This window comes from Sceloporus occidentalis, unplaced genomic scaffold (genome assembly GCF_023333645.1).
Source record: "Sceloporus occidentalis isolate IW3139 unplaced genomic scaffold, rSceOcc1.0.p SCAF_28, whole genome shotgun sequence".
NCBI classification, from domain to species: Eukaryota; Metazoa; Chordata; class Lepidosauria; order Squamata; family Phrynosomatidae; genus Sceloporus; species Sceloporus occidentalis.
The window spans coordinates 12,341,528-12,355,051 of record NW_028317008.1 but is presented as its reverse complement, the minus strand read 5'-3'; positions in this window follow the sequence as shown (position 1 = coordinate 12,355,051).

The window sequence follows — 13,524 nt, the reverse complement described above, 5'->3', positions numbered from 1 at the left end:
AGAGTCACATGCCTGCCGAAAACAGGAAGGGAGGAGAGACGGGAGGAAGGCAGCCTGCGGTGTGCGGAGGCGTCACGTTCTTATCATATACCAACTAACGCTTCTCGGTACATTGGCTATTAGGCCTGAATCCCGTAACGGTCCTCCAGCTTCGTTCTGAAAGCGCCGGTTTAATATAGGTTACGAAGTCCTCCCTAGACCGCTGTACAGGGATCCTGCAGACCCCTCTGCTTGCCCCTTGCGCAAGTTACCCTGGGGTGACTTTGAAGTGTGTAAATACATGGTGATGAGTGAGTCGGTGCCACTCTTTTCTCCCCTGATGACCCTCTTTTCTGGGAATGTTTGGTGGGTATGAGTGTATTGCGGTGTTCCACACATTTAAAAGTCATAATATTGTGAAGAGAAACAGCAGGAAGGGAGTTTAGAAAATAAATCGCCTAAATCAAATAAAAAAAAACACCAATTCTAAAGGGTGTTTGAATTTCAGAAGAGTGCTCCTTTGTTAAAGGGTTAAAGCAGACCTATAATAAAGGAAAATACCTTGCAGTTCCTGAGTAGCCGCTAGATGGCGGTAGTTGCCAGTTCTTATGTGTATGGGCAATGTCTGTCTATATTTGTTGTCTTGACAGTTATGGTATATGTTACAGTAGGGACCCATACATTTGGCACCTGCTTCTTCCATTAATTCACCTCCAGGTTCTTTGGTTACTCTCTATTATACAAATGCGAGCTCATTAACTTTTAGAATGTGTGCGTGTATGTCTATTATTATGAAGGTTGAATTAGACTGAGATATATATTGCCAATAACTGTTAGCTTCTTGTTTTTACTAACATGGGAAAGCATACCTAGGCAGGTCTCATAAAGTTTCTGTTAAGCCTCTGCAATATCCAAAGGCCATTCAATCTGCAGAAGCTGGTAGCTTATAGCGCACAACATACCTAAAAGGGACACTCCGGCAACTATACATACTTTAATGCATGGGGGTAATCTGTACTCTGTGATTAAGTACTTTAATATGCATTCTTTTTTGGTAAGGCTATTAGGGATGTTATACTGTCCATTTAATTTATAGATTAGTTAAAGGGTGCTGCTGGAATTTGTGAAATATGTACCAAGCAAGCATCTAGCCAGCCTGGATATTTTCTGATGGGTTCTCAGTACCTTTCCCTTGATGTGCAATGAATGCGACAACACTACGGCCATAACTTACATGGAGTAAGAAGGGACGCTACCGCAAGGTGAGGGGTGTACTTGAGCTACTAGTGGCGATATTCCTTGTGCTTGCCTCTGCTTCCAGAAGTACGTGTGACATCAGTCACCTTGGCCCCAGGTGCCAAGATGCCTAGTTACCTCTCTGGGTGGCACATGCCATCAACCTGATATCAAAGAGAGAGAGTTTGGGCCATAAAGTATAGTTTATCAAATAAACACATTACTGTGTGCCTTGTTGACCGCTTCCAGTAAATCTGCAATTTAATGTAGGAACATGTAATTTGGGAGCTGGGGGGGAGGGTGAACCTCTATATCATAGACCGTGGAGGAAAGAGGCATGGGCTTTCTTTCTTTAAACATGATACTTCCAATGTGGATCTCTGCCACAGATCTCAGCTGGAGTTTAGCTTCCCTTCTGTATATTCCATTTAAGAGCGACCATCAGGAAACAGAAATGTTCTATGCCACAGAGTGAAAGGATTCAAATTCCCCGTAGAAACTCTCCTTCAATTTTGTTATGTTTGAATGCTATGTTTTCTGTGAACACATACCCATTGCACAAGTGTCTGTAACTTCACATAGATTAACATCACGCATTATTCTCTAACTCAAGTCTTAGCTCCCGTGATGACCTTCCAACCCTTTAGAGATCCCGTTGAGTAAATCACTTGCCTTATGCTAACTTCTATAAACTGCATATTTTACCATATGATGACTTGCGTGCTGAAAGTTCAAGTTGTTGGAGTCTTTAATCTTTCATGCAATACATACTACGTTGGAAATGTCAGGGTACTCTAATGTGTACCAATAAAAAGCAAATAATATTATCAAGATGTGTCTACAGAACACAATGCCTGTAGTACCGAATAAGGGCATGGTAGATTTCGATTAGGCAAATCTTTATTTGCCAACCACTACAAAGAAAGACTAACTTGTAGGACTGGAAAAAGTGTCAGACTTCCAGACTCCTACCAAATAGATATTCCAATCTGAAAAGTTGTGTGTGATTTGCTTGATTTTAATGAACTATAACAAAAAATTAAGTGCCAACCGTTGCCCATATTGCTATCAAAGTAGGTCCCCTGCTATTGTGTACCATGTATCCATGTATCTATTAACTGAGTTTATATTTTTGGACAGAATACCAGTAGAATCACTATTACCACAAACATCTAATTATTAAAAGGCCATCAGGATCACAGACAATATTCACAAAAAACACATTTGTTAGGAAGGGTACTTTCAGTATTATTGCTATAAAGTATATTTGTTTAGCCTGATTTTTGGCACCAACAGTGTTGAAAAGAAAATACATTAGCCGTACAAAGCAACATTTTTATTTTATTATGGCTACATATTTGAGTTTTGTGTAAATGATTTTCAAAGGTGTAAATGTATATTTCTAAGGAAAGTAATGTGGATTTTACCAAGCTACATTAAAACAGTGGCTGAGAAAGGTAACACGTATTTCGTCACATCGTTTGCTGTGTTTTCGAAATAAGGACTGGTGTGATACAGGAGTTAATAGTAATTAGTGGAGATACATTCTGTATCTGGTGTTGAAAACTGGTCAAAAGATTGTCTTCTACAATGATTCACAGGAAGGATCTGTGCAAGGTTTAGATGTATAACTAGAGGCTGCACAATCATAGATTGGTTAGTCACAGCTTGGAGTTATTATATAGATCAATTACCATGCAAAGTGGTTAGAATTTTGCATACAGCATAGCAATCACTGGAATATCACTGCTTATTATATATATCACCACTGTAATGGTCCTGAAGTATAGCTTGTTCAATCCTCCTCAAGACCAGACAGCATCAGCATGTAGTCACTCACCAGGACATTTTAGCTTTATGTCCCAATCACGCAGGTGTTTTTTTGTATTTGGCACATGTAGCTGTAGGTCAAATGTGAAGAACTAGCCAACAGTAATGTTCCTGCACCCACCACCAGAAGCTTGGGACAGGAGGACCTGCAACTCTGAGGAACAGGGAGCTTAATTTGCAGGCCATAAAATTAAACAGGCCTCCCATTTTGGACTATTGTCCCTTTGTAGTAAAACAAAATTCTAATTTCACAAGGTATAAAAGGTAGTAGTATGGCTATTCGACCCAATCCAGCCCATAGTATCCCATTTTAAGTGTGCATGTGTTATAGAACTGAGACAACACCTGCACAGTGAGGTCTGTTGAGGATGTGTCTATAGCTGCAGGCAGAGCGACTGTAGCTGTAAATAACCGTGTGCTTTTTTAAAATAATTTAGTAAGTATGTTTATATTTTCCTTAAATTACTTCACCAAAGCACATGACATGCACATACTTAGCCATTTCAGTTTATCTCCAATATATTCTTCTGGAGAGCGGAAGAAACAAAATTGAATCTTAACTAACTGTAAATTTTGCCCTGTGTCATACCTTCCAACAGTTGCTGAATGGCTGAATTTGGGCACTTTGGTATTGGGGTATAGTAACAGTTAGGGCTGGGGGTTTAATTAGATATGGGGCCAATGAGGACACATTGAATTATGAAGACATACGTTGGCACCTTGTGATCTGCTAATGCATAGTGGTGGGATATAATGCAATATCTTGATGGTCCATCTCAATAGGCTGACAGGTGGCCATCTGAGTGCAGTCAGACCTCAATTTTCTTACAGCACAGTCAATATGCAAAGATTTGCAGACCAGCCCAACCAGCCCATGATCACAAAGCTTGCTATAGTAGGACATTGGAGCTTCTTTGCAGGATAGCTGAAGAGTATAGATCAACACACAAACCCAGATCAATTGAAATTCACTTGTGATCTCAGCACTGAAGGTATATATCAAATAAACAGAATCAGACATACAAATAAATACATGGAAACAGCATTGTAGGTATTAATCAACTGAATAAGACATATTAACCCTGTATTTGCAGCTACACATAAATAATGTATGGAAACATAGCATAGCACATATGGATCTACAGAATAACACAAACCCAGCTTTGCAGGTAAAGATCAATTGGAATTCACATAAAAACACGGCATTAAAGGTATATTTAAAAACCCATAAATTACAGGCATAGATCACAGGTTGCACACCGCAAAGCCAGCACTGGCGTCCACACTGCCCACATAGAACCTGACCAGCACCCAGATAACACACATTAGATTTGCAATCTTTGTCCCCAAATAGCCCAGCACAAGTCAACTTTGTCCCCAAACAGTCCGGCCTGTGCCATCTTTGTCCCATATACACCCTGCCTGTGCCATCTTGGTCCCCAAGGCTCAAACCTCCTGCTAGTGCCATCTTTGCCCTTCCACAATTATACATCTATGATACACAAACACTTTTACAGTCACTCACTAATTCACACTTGAATTCAGACAACTCATCCACACATTAACTCATGCTCTCCCTCATTCAGACAATAATTTACATATTAACTCATGCTCTCCCTCATTCAGACAACTCATCCACACATTAACTCATGCTCTCCCTCATTCAGACAATACATTCACATATTAACTCATGCTCTCCCTCATTCACTCAATGCATCCACACATTAATGCACACTCTTTACTTATATCTACCCCCCTCTCCCTCCCTTATCACTTTCTACTCCCTCTCCCTCCCCTATAACTTTCTAACCCCCTCTCCCCCCCTACCCACTATATACCCTCTCCCCCTATATACCCCCTCCCCCCGTAGTTCTCTCACCTTGAAGTCCAGCGACAGGAGCACGATGCTGCTGTCATCCTGCACCGCTCGCTGGTGCCCGCTGCTTCACTGCTGAGCGCCGTAATATGACGTCATATTTCGGCGCCCAGCAGTGAAGCAGCGGGAACCAGTGAGCGGGTTTTAAACGCTGTCTTCTTTTTTTTGATGCGGGGGAGAACGAGGGGCGCCGAGCGGTTGCTAGGCGCCCCTCTATCTCCTCCGCATAAAAAAAAAAAAGACAGCGTTTAAAAGCCGCTCGCTGGTGCCCGCTGCTTCACTGCTGGGCGCCGAAATATAATGTCATATTACGGCACTCAGCATGAAACCGGGACGGAGGTAGAGGCCTCGTGGAGGAGAATGAGCGGCGCTGAGCAGTTGCTAGACGCCTCTCTCTCTCCTCCGCATCAAAAAAAAAAAAAAAAAGACGGCGTTTGAAAGCCGCTCACTGGCGCCCCCTTCAAATGGCGCCTATGGCACGAGCCATAGGTGCCATACCCTAGATACGCCTCTGGTATTCACACTTTATCTCTTCTGGTAAGGTAGGTGGGCAGCCCCACTCCTCAACTTTGTAAGTACTTTGCTTAACATGGTAATGATCTTTGCTTCACTAAGATCATTGCTGGTGTATTTCCTCTTTGTTATTGTGTTAACATACACCTGAATGCTCCAGACCAGCAAACTGCCAAAACCTCTGCTTTTATAGAGGTGGTCACATGTGCTACTTAGCATCTTAATTCTTATGGAAGCAGTGTAGAAGGGTGTACTCAGTTTTTCATACCTGGCTTCTCCATTTTGGCTTTATTTTTGTTGAATAAATCATGGCAAAGTGTAATATGTCATGTGTTGTTGTTCTGTTTACCTAACTTTTAGACCTGCTAAGTAAGAGATGATTGTTTGTCCATTTTGTACTTTTTTTCCACACAACTGTATTTAATAAATCTTCTATTATTTCATATATAAACTTTTCATCAAGAAACAAAATGTTGAGCTAGCTGCGGCTCTCCTGCTTCACTGCATTAGCAGCCATATGTGGCCCTACCCCATTAAACTTTGGCCTGCTCAACCATACAATGTTAAAAACATCACAACCAATATCGGACAAAATGAATGCTATCTCTGCGATAAAGACCTACATAGCCACCTTCCAAATCTCAATGCCTAAAGCCCGCTTCTGATACCAAACAATTCTCCAACCCTAGAAAAAATGTGGAAACTCTTTCTAGCGCTACAGGGTACAATTTCCGAGCATATTAATAAAGCATAACAACTAAATCTTTAGTTTGCAGAATAATATTTTTGCACTGGAACAAAAGCTGTATTGGTTTAACTATACCGATATTGTTACCACCACAATTAATAATTACAGTATTACCTTAGGCCAAAGGAAAACATGAACAATCAACTAATCTATCCCCCGGTTAGGAGGAACACATACTATACCACCCATCCTTATCCAAAACAACAATACCTCATAACAAATGAGGTATAATATATATATGATATTGATCAGATTCAGTTTCCCAATATCTTGATAACTGACTAATCCAACAGCTTTAAGGCATTCCTGTAAAACCCTTCTTGACTGAAACATAATCAAAGACGAGCTTGACCTATGGATCAGCCAGTTACCAGAAAATGCTGGTCAAACTAAATAAAAACCTCAGCCATCTTTAACAGGCAAAATAAGGAACATTAAACCCTGCCAAGCTTTCTTTTTCTTATCCATTTTAGATCTCCTTAAACACATTAATAATCTACAAACACAAATGACATCACAAACCTCCAGGCTTATTACTCACAACCAGTTCAGTAATCCTAAATGCCTCCCAAAAAAAATGATGTTGGAAAAAGAAGAGACTCAATTCTGTCCAAACACACCTTATCATAAACTCCCACTAATCCTTGAAGAACATCAAATGAAATGGGTCTCATGGTATACAATGTGATTGCACCTTTATCATAATCTTTTAAAGCCAGAGGTTGCTTCCCTGACAGCTTCAAGAAAAAAACATGACCTCCATACTTTAGCATATATTTCCTACTTTGCCTTGAATAACAACTTAGCTATTATAAATAAAACAATAAACCAAGCACCTAAGTACATTGATAAGCGGAGCAGATTTTGTTTTTAATTTTTGTAATTCACACCACCCCCATATTGTCAACAAAATCCTCTTATTTATCTCCAAGCCACCATTACTGGAATTATCTCTAGTAACACCATATTCTTGATCCATCTAGCCACAACCCATGCCTGTGGCCATTTAGCTGATGCCCTTCTTTCTTGCCAAAATATATCAAAGCCTTGAGATCCTGCTATGCCTGTAAAAAAAATTCTATAGTCACTATTCAAAACAGAACCATTAAACTTAAATATGTTTAAATAAAAAGGTCCCATCCCCTTAAATTTTTCTTAACATGATTGGTTACTGTGACCCGATGATATAACTCCTTTTTCCTACAGGAGACCCAACAAGGTGGCTAGAATAAAACTGTCCATAACACTAGAGGCAAAATTCAACAAAACAATTAATGACTGGATTTTCCAAACAGTGAAAAAGGTAAAGCTACACTTATATTAGTAATCTTCTCCAAAGGTTTACCTACCATGTTAATGATATAAATTATGATGCCCAATAATTGCAGAGATGTTGTAATGCAAAACCATCTTCTCCTTGGACAAAGGAAGGCCACAGTGTCAGATAGTTCTTAGGAAGAATTCAGCAACATATATAATGTTTCCAGTACTTCCAAGAAACAAGAAGTCATCCAATTAATTACCGTAATTACCGATTAAAAGACGACCCCCCAAAATCTAAATATTAATTTAGGAAAAAAACAAAAAGCCTGAATATAAGACTACCCTATAGGAAAAAAAGTTTTACTGGTAAATATGAATTCATGTAAACAATATTTTCATATTTAATAAAAGCTATGATTGAGAAAAATATATATTTTTTTATTTCCTTTTATTTGCCAACCTGCCCCCCCCCCAGTTATGCACATCTGCCCCCAGGGTTGCCACTCTGCCCCCAGAAATGCCTTATACCCCCTATTTGCCACTCTGCCCCATGATGTGCCTTTTAACCCTCTATATGCCACTCTGCCTCCAGAAATGTCGTATACCCTCCTATATGCCACTCTGCCCCATAATATGCCTTTTAATCCCCTATATGCCAGAGTGGCATATAGGGGTTAAAAGGCATATCATGGGGCAGAGTGACATATAGGGGGTTAAAAGGCATTTCTGGAGGTATATATATATAACTGCTAACAGCAATCACACTCCTATCAAGCCAAGGCAGACAGTACATGCTGGAACCTGGGGATGATAGTACAGCCTCCCTATGCCATGCTACCACCACCACCCCCCTTACACATCCATACTAACATACACTCATTCACAAACATTTAAATACTCATTCATTCCATTAATCACACATACTTCACACATTAATCACAAAAACCCTCCCCCACCCCCTTACCTGAACTGCAGATCTCTCACTCGAAGACTTCTGCAGGGGCCCGGCTGTGCGAGCAACTTCTCTGGCCCCGCCCCCAGAGGAAGGAGGGGGGAGGCAGAGTTATGGGAGGACTGTGCTAGCTTCCTGTTCTCCTGCTGCTCGCGACCAAAGCCCGGTAAGCAGCCTGGCCCCAGCTGACATTTTGAGGTCTGATTAGCATTTGCTCTGAAAAAAACCTTGTCTTATAATCGAGCAAATACGGTAATTATAGATCCTATGCCCAAAAACACAAAGCAGAGCAACCCACCGGCATGCATTTATCAAATTAAGAAGAACCTTCACATTGAAAACCTAACAATTTAAAGCAATCCTTGAATTAGTAGCAATCTATCAACTTAATAACAATATCAAGACAAAAAGGACAGTGATCAGTTTGATCATTTAGAGAATTACCCCTAGGGAAAGATAAATGGTGAAATAACCGGAAGGGCACAAATTTCTTCTTGGGAACTAAACCAAGGTGTGATAAATAAAATCTTGAAAACAGAAGCTGTGAAAATGGGCCTTAATTCCTCAGAAGCATTAACTGAAATCATTATAATAAATTAGCCCAAGCCCAATAAACGCCGTTTTTTATGTGCCTTTAAACCGAAAACATTCACTCACACACATATATTTATGTGCAACTCCAGTCTATCATGGCCGTTCCTAATTTGTATTGTTAAATGCTGTCAAGTGCATCCTCACTACCTTAATCGAAAAGCCCATTAACTACCCCAGAAGGTTACATTAGACTGTAGATTAATAAACTTCTCAGAAGTGCAAATACCGGTAACTGTGTGTGACATTTTTTCTAAAGCTTAATGAAACTCAAGTATATCAGAAACGACCTCCATTATTATAAGGTTCCCCTTTTTCAGCATCTGGCAATTCCCAATTTGATTGCAGTAAAGAAATGTTTCTTCCTGGACAAAGTTTTTTCAATAAACAAATGTAATAAAGCTACTTCAGGTTGTTCCAGGATGTAGTGCTGTAGCACTTAAGATAATTTCAAAATAGGAGACTGACGGGACACCGCGTCCTTCTGCCAAGACACCAGTGGTTAAACCCTTCAGGGTGATGCCGCTGCACCAGAACTGCGTTGGCACTGTAGCCAGCCATAGCTTAGCGTCAGAGCTTGTAGTGTCCTGAAAAGGACAGTGAGTTATTACAGCAGCCCACCCCAAGCATTAGACAGAACCAAGGTTGAGTTGAAAACAGGACTAGGTTTATAGGGAACAGCACAGATATTTATACACACAAACATAATTAGATCAGGAGTATAATCCCATCAACTACTAGACAGCCCGGCCCTCCATACAGTTCTATGGCCAGCAATGCCCACCCGACAGAGGCACTATTTTGGGGGGTTAATTCCAAGCGAATCGTTGTTAATCCTGGGGTACCAATGGAAGAGCTTGGGGTCCAAAGATGTTATGTTCCGAGAAATGACTTGATCTGTCGTCTTTACCCTCAGCGACAGTGCTGGAAGCGTCCCCGGGAATAGTCTGCACTATAGCCCAGCACTATAGTTCCAGAGCACTGGCTGGGTAAACCCTGGTTCTAAAGATGGGTAATAAAACCAGATTTCCAAAATGAGTTCCCTCTCTGTGACCACCTCCAATTGTGGCCAACCACGAGCAAAGTGTAACCACAAATGAGTGACATGGTAGGACAATGGACGCCCATAGCGATTCAGTTCCAAATATCGGGGAGGGGGGTATCGCTGTGGTTCCCAGCCACCGCACTGTTCCATGGATTTGCAGCTAGGTCCCAGTCAGACGCATGGAGCATTTAGAGTCATGTAGAGTAGCCGGCAAGGCAAAAGAGACAGGGTTTCCTGGTCACCCTGTGCCCCAAATGAGCGACGGGTGACTTAAACATAAGAGGGCACTGAACAGCTAGGCAAAGAGTCTCCCCATGAATCCATCATGGCCCCCCTCCCAAACACAAACCTTTCCCCATGTGTCCTCAGGGGGTTACCGTGACATAGCCCAAAGTAGCAAATAAGAGGGAAAGACCACCTCATACGAAGCATGGAGCGCCTCTCACCACCGCATCTCCAACATCTCTGGGATGCGTCAAGAAACATATATATATATATGCCAACCTCACGAGATACTGTTTGTGATTTGTGTTTCACTCATATTATTCTCTGCTATAAACCACTGTTGAGAAGCAAATCCGCCCCCAAATGTAAGAATAGATTATTGTAACAAACAGAAATGCTGTGCTTTTTAAAGGGGGCTCTATCTTACCCCTGTCAAAAACGTGACTAGACACAGGGGTGGCTAAATTAATGGACTTAAGAACTGGGACCCATCTAGATGCTTTGCTACAACTTTCTATCAAAGAGCGAGTAGTAGGTAACAAATAACTCAGATCTTGCCCATTGGCCTTCTTAATCCACAAAATTTGTGCTATATTAAGGTTTCACCTGGAGACTCCGGGAGAAGCAACTCTTCTCTGGGTCGACACACAAATCCAAGGCGGAGTCTAGGGTCACTGATGCCCCTCAGGTTGGTGTGGCAATATTACTAACTCCTCTTATCAAACATAACCCCCCCAACCACACCCACTTTCTACTCCCCCTCTTTGGGCCCCTCGACTTCACCCTGTAACATGTCACTCACTTCCAACAGTGCCAGCTTTTCCCCCAAAACAGTTCGTTAGTGCCATCTTTGTCCTCAAACAGCTTGTCAGTGCCATTTTGGACTCAAACAGGTCATCAGTGAAATCTTGTTTTTTCTACAGCTATTGGTGGAAAAACTAGGAAAGCTTGCACCAATGGCCCAGCACCCAGGTTACATCCACAGGACTTAACAGCTGAGCGCCGGGATATGACATCGATATGACACAAAGCGTCAGCACCGTAACCGAGACCGAGTCCTCACGCTCCCACACTTTCAGGACACCCTAGAGTACCCCCTCCTTTTTATAAAACTTATCCTATCCTATCCCCCAACCACATGTAGCCCTACTTTAATAGTACATGGGCTTTTCACATATTATCGTTATTATTATTTCTTGTTTTATATAGCACCATCATATTCTGCAGCGCTGTACAATGGGAAAATATCTGTTCTAATATTAATTAGCCGAATAATTAAGTAAAAAATGTTTCCACAAATTGTGCTACAAACATTATAGACAGAGGTCAGTATCCAGTTTAAACCGTTCAGAGAAGAGGAAGAAGGAAGGAAATGAGTGAGAGGAAAAGCATTTAAGATGAAAGAGAGTGAGAGAGAGAAAATCCAGCAGCGGGTCTCTGCAGTCTCTTTTGACAATGACCAGTAAGTGTTAAGCATATCTGCCAACTATATTTTGGGCCCCTATATTATGGACTAGTTTGGCCCCAAACCGATATTCCCTTAGCATGTAAAAAGGATGATTTGGATTCATCGATGCCGTATACATGGTTAAAGGAGGCATTGAGTCCCCAACTATATGGTGTTTGTGAAACCCAGGATTTTGTACGAAGTACAGGTCAGTTGCTTTTCCTTTAAATCGAACAACAGCTTTAGGTAAGAAAAATATATTTTATTATTTTTTGGAATTGTCTCTCCTTTTCTACTGTGCACAATAGCATGTGTGTATTTAGCAAAATTCCCCTTTTTCCCACATTTCTTTTTTATGGGACATGCATGACAATGTTTCACATCCAACACATTTATATTTGCATTAACCTTGCTAAAAATGCCAAGTGTCTTTCATACATGGGGCATCAAATGCAAGAATTTATACGAAATTTAATTTAAGGAAAACATTGCCATGAAAAAAACAAAAACTAATATTTCCTGATTCTATTTAGAGAGACATTTAGAAGCCCGGGCTAAATGTTGGTCAGCTACTGGAAGGAACATGTCAATAATTACCCCCCTACTGCACATCAGAAACACTTAATATCAACTATTATTCACATTTTTTCTCCTAGAAACATATGATTTGACGTCAGAAAAGAACCATCCAGCCCACCTAGTCTGTCTGTTTTTGCTGCTTTAAAGACTCAGACCTTAATCAGTCTTTGGTCTTGTCTTAGATTCAGGATATCTTTATGCCTATCCCATGCATGTCTATTTTCCCTTGCTGCATTAGCCTCTACCACTTCTGCTGGGAGGCTGTTCCGCTTATCAATCACGTTCTCGGTAATGTAAAACTTTCTTTTACGATTTGGACCCTTTAGCTTATGGCCTCTTGGTCTAACATGTTTTGAAATAAACTTCCCTCCTGTATTTCGTTCAATCCCTTCCAAACTATATTGTTATCCTGCACTTTTAATGTTTTGCAAGTAGTTAGGCAATGCTAGGAATAAACAAGAAATCAGGTGAGAAACTTAAGTAGATTTTGTGTGCAAGTGCTTTGAATATCCTGACAAGTGACGTCACAGCCCCTGCAGCTACTCGCATGATATCAGAGTGTATGAGTTAAAATCCTAATCCTCCCCCAGCCCCCTCTATTAGCAGGATCTGTGGAGGGCTCCTCCCCATGTAAGTTCCCAGCTGTCTGGTCAGTTTGATGCTGGCACCATAACAGCCTGGGAGGAAATGAGAAGCTGGAGCTCTGGAGGCAACTGCGCTGGGCTAGGTGAAGCACACATTAACCCTTTCTATGCCTCACCACCAACGGTGTGCTCTGTGGGGATGCGCTGAGATTGAGTATGGCTTTGGAAGTATGGGGCAGGGTTATGGGTTAGGATAAAACACATACGGTAGCATATTGCTTATTTAAATATAAGTATGATCCCTTTTCTTATATAAATCCTGTAAAGGTATACTATAGTAAGGCTAATTTTATTATCAGAGTTTGTTTTGGATTGTGTTTGTTTTGTGTAGGATTATAACAACAAACTACCTGTTGTGTAACACAACCCAACTCCCTCTAGAATTGAAAACTCCTCGCCTTGTTGTTTCTGTAAGTCAGATTGTTATGCTATATACTTCTTATGTCCTATCTATCCATTGTACAGCGCTATGGAATATGATGGTGCTATATAAAAGTGTAAATTATAATAGTATGTATGTGTTTTGTTGTAGATCTTTAAAGACAAAATGTAACAACATCAAGATGGATTTTGTGTTTAATTTAATGGAACTCTCC